At 38.5% G+C, this 4,511-nt stretch overlaps 1 pseudogene; it reads left to right on the top strand.

The window, feature by feature from the left end:
• Positions 1-604: 604 nt before the first annotated feature.
• Positions 605-3,695, top strand: LOC107850808 (annotated as a pseudogene).
• The last annotated feature ends 816 nt before the right edge of the window (positions 3,696-4,511 follow it).

Here is a 4,511-nt window from a genome sequence, read left to right as displayed (position 1 = left end):
CACCTTCTCGGTGAAAATACATGATCTTCAAACCCAATTAAAACATTTACCATAACATTTATTCAAAGAGTCTTTCATTAAGGCATTTACATTTTTGGTATCGTCATACCAAAACTTGCGGGTCCCCGTATCATGCCAAAATCATATTCATTACACATTTTAAGACTCTAAAATCCCACCTTTAAAAATCATGAATATATTTACGGTTAAGCTTCCATTAACAATTTCAGGCATTCAAAATATGCTTTTCTTTCAAAGATACAAAGGACGGGGAATTCATCTATTTTTCATTACTCAATTCTAAACTTTCAAGAGACCTCATAATCATGACTTAAATAATTATTCATTTAACACTCAATTTTTAAAGATATGAAGATTCATCCTTTTCAAATAGCCATTTTAATCTCAAAACCCCGAACAAAGATTAAAGAATTATTCATAAAGAAAGGGAGAAATTTATACTAAACTTTCATGATAAAATCCTCAACCCTAACTTCAAATCATCAACATAATATACATAAATAACAATTAAATTCATACTTTGTAATACTAGTTGAAGTAGGGAGTGTTCAACGTACCTTTTTGAAGGAAAGAGACTCAGAAAAACTTGAATCCTTAGCCTTGAAGCTTGAGTCCTATCTTGAAATTGATATGAAGACTTACTTGACTTGGATTCGTCCCACATACCCTTGATGACGAATTTGGTGAGAAAAAGTTGAGAAAAAACTATAATCTTTGACCCTTCTTAAAACTTTAGTATTAGGAGTTTAGGGTAGAGAAGAGAATTAGGAATTTGAGAATGATTCTCATATTTTAGGACGATTTTGGGGATTAAAAACAAATTGGGGAAGTTACAGGGGGTGAAAGAACTAGTTTGCCTCTAATTTAATAAGAGAAAACTGAACTTTTACATCAGGGAGGTGTGCTCCGTGCTGCGGAGGCTTACCACTGATCTCCTGGCTTTAGCTCTGACCCGCGCTGCCCAACGCGCAGCTGGGACACTGCCTTGCTAAAAAATCACAACATTTTGCTCCGAACTCGGATTTACAAACCGTCGGTGGGTTTGGAAAGAAGACTCCAAGAACTTTCATTTAGTGGATCTTGGGTATCCAAACTCTTCATATTCAAGGAGTTATGCTGGTTTGAAGTTGACTCTCGTAAAAATCTATTACTAAAACTCAATCGGTAGGCATGCACCCAAATTAACTCTATGCTAGGTGTTTTTTTATGATCAAGATTGACATCCAAACCACTCACCACACTAGAGAATTAATCTTCACACTTATATCTAAATAGAAATCATTGGGTTCGGATCTATACACGAAGGACGGTTCAAATTCTAGCTCGAAATTGTGGGGTGTTACAAGTACGCACCTGTCCACATTTTTGAAGAGTCCGAGCAACATAGCCTGTAATTGCTCTCACAGAGGTTCAAGTTGATGGCTTTTTACCTTTCAAAGGAAGTGGGATGAAATAGCTGGGGAATCCTTAATTCACTATTTAAAGTTTTACTTGTTTTTTTTTTAAATTTTGGATAGGAAATGAGGCTTTGATGACTGTGGCTACGACTGCTCTAACGCCCAATATGATCCTGTATTTGATGAATGAATATCACATGGATATGACTACTGGGTCCAACATTATGTTCATCTGGTCAGCAGGTACCAACATAGCTCCAGTTGTTGGGGCCTTTATGGCAGATTCTTTGGTGGGACGGTTCCAGATGATAGAATTGGGATCTGTTGTCACGCTCGTGGTAAAGTTCATATACTGAGTTGGTTTCTTTTGTTAGTAACTCCTTTTAAGGAACAATGTGACGACGTTGTGTCAGTTGGATCAAGTAATATGAGGTCGAAAATGAGAGGGAAGTCATATAACCAAATCCAGCTTATTGAACTTTGTAAATTTACATATAATAATTCTAGATCATTTATGTGTTTTGAAGGGGATGTTTCTATTTTGGCTGACATCGGTGATTCCCCAAGCAAGCCCCCACCCTGTGTCAACATTTGCAGATCAGCAGATATGTTACAATTCATCTTCCTTTGTTTCTCTTTGGGGATCATTGCCATTGGAGTTGTTACAATCAGATCCTCATCTTTAGCATTTGGGTTTGATCAGTTGAAACAGGAAGTATGTCAAGAAAATGCGCGTGCAATGGAGAGATACTTCACCTGGTACTATGACTAGCATACTTTGTCTGCCCTGGTTGCTCTCACGTGTCTCGTCTATATCCAAGACAAAATGGGGTGGAGTTCCCATTTTGTTAATGTTGTTTGCAACTGTTTTAATTTATTTGGGGACTCCATTCTACGTGAAGCTGAAGCCTAAATTGAGTTTAATCACTGGCCTTTTTCAAGTGATTGTAGCCTCCTATAGAAATAGATGTCTCAGATTGTCGTCAGAGAGTGCAGATATACTATACCATCAGAAAAGAGGGTCAGCCATTGTTCGTCCAAGTGAAAAACTAAGGTAACTTTCATTCTTACTAATCGTTAGCCTTCTGTTGGTCATCTTACTTTCTGTGTATGCTTGAAAGAGAACCTGTATAATGGTTAATTGATGTTTGGTTATTCATCCTGAGCTAAACTATCCATGCTGTTGCGCTTCTCTCACCTCGATAGGAAATTGTGAAGTTCATTGATTCGACCTGTGCCAGTTTAAAGATAAATATAACTCAATATGCTGCGGACTCCAGCTTTTATTGTTTAAGAGGCCTCATGTCATGTCGTTCAAAATTCATGATGCTTCTGGATGGTTTTTCCCGGTCCTTATGTACTCATTCGTATTGCGTTTTAACTTCAATTCATCACCTTTAGGTTTCTCAATAAAGCTTGTTTCGTACAAGATCCTCAGCTAGATTTGAGCCCAGATGGAGAAGCAACAGATCCTTGGCATCTTTGCTCAAAGTAGAGGAGCTGAAAGCATTGCTCAAAGTTGTTCCAATCTGGATGACGGGAGCTGTAATGACCATAAATATAAGCCAGAACACTTTTCCAGTGCTTCAAGCGACTACCATGGATCGACATATTGGTTCAAGCTTTGAAATCCCTGCTGGCTCCTTTGGAATCTTTGGTGTCATCTCTGCTGTACTTTGGATTGTCCTCTATGATGTTTTGATTATTCCTATAGCATCAAAATTGACTGGAAACCTGCTTATTTCAGCACAAAAGAGAGGATAGGGTTTGGTTTACTTCTTTCTTTCCTGTCAGTCTCACTGGTAGCAACTGTAGAAGGTGTCCGGAGAAGTATCGCAATCAAGGAGAGCTACTCGGATGATCCACAAGGCGTGATCCCTATGTCAGCAATGTGGGTGCTTCCCCAGAATTTCATTGCTGGCATTGCATTGGCCTAAACGAATTTTATATATCAGAATTTCCTAAAAGCATGTCAAGTGTATCTTCTGCTCTATCAGGAGTTGGTTCAGGAGTGGGAAGCTTGCTAGCTAGCATTATAATGAGTACCATCGACAACTTGACCAAACGAGGAGGGGCAGAAAGTTGGGTATCGAGCAACATAAACAAGGGCCATTACGACTATTACTATTTGGTTCTTGCCGGAATTAGTCTGGTAAACATACTATGCTATATTGTTTGTATTAGAGCTTATGGTCCCAGTAAAGGAGAGGGAGAGAAGTCATGAATTCGTACAAGAACTTATTAGTATGTATACTTTTCTGTTGAACATGGCTGATGCTAATATATGTATCAAATGAAGTTGTAGTCACTATACTTTGTGCCAGGAAGATAGTTTTAGCTTAAGAGTATATATACTTTTAGAAAAGGGCATAAACATGTACAGACACTCAACTTGGCCTCAGTTGTTAAGTGAGCACACCAACTTCCACTTCAACTCAGCAAAATACTTTTGCTGTGTTTTTCACCGATAGTTTGAGTACATACTTCCAAACACTTCAAGTCATACTGAAATCCTTTAGGTTGTTTTTCACCAATAGTTAACGACCATCCCGGACAAATTCATACCCAAATGGATATTCAATCTCACTTTGGTTGCTAATGGAAGACTATATACCAGTGGTAGGTTGAAGAATATATAAACCACCTATCTTTTGGATGTGACTATTCTGCAAGATCATGGGAGACAATGCTCAAGTGACACAAGATATCTGGACAGGCTATGGGATGGGATGGGATGGGATGAGGAGATTGACTGGGCCATCAAGTATGCATCAGGCAATTCAACTAAGGTTCAAATCTACAAGATGACCCTTGCAGACAGCATATATATACAATGGCAGGAAAGGAACACGAGAATTTCCCGGAACAAAAGAAGATCCACAAGGAGTGTATGGAGCTGGCAGTAGACATAGGAAGATAATTCAAGGTTTTGACATGGTTAATTACTATCCCTAGAGGGCTTTGCAGTAGTTTGTTTGATGCCATATTTGAATTGGCAGTGAGAAACTTCTGCCTAAGTAGAAGGTAGAAGCTTAAGGTGGTAGCAAGAGGGTTCTGTTTCACATGTATCTTTACCCTTGGTAATAAAAGTCA

Source organism: Capsicum annuum, chromosome 12 (assembly GCF_002878395.1).
Source record: "Capsicum annuum cultivar UCD-10X-F1 chromosome 12, UCD10Xv1.1, whole genome shotgun sequence".
Taxonomy (NCBI): domain Eukaryota; kingdom Viridiplantae; phylum Streptophyta; class Magnoliopsida; order Solanales; family Solanaceae; genus Capsicum; species Capsicum annuum.
This window is presented reverse-complemented; position numbering and strand designations above follow the sequence as displayed.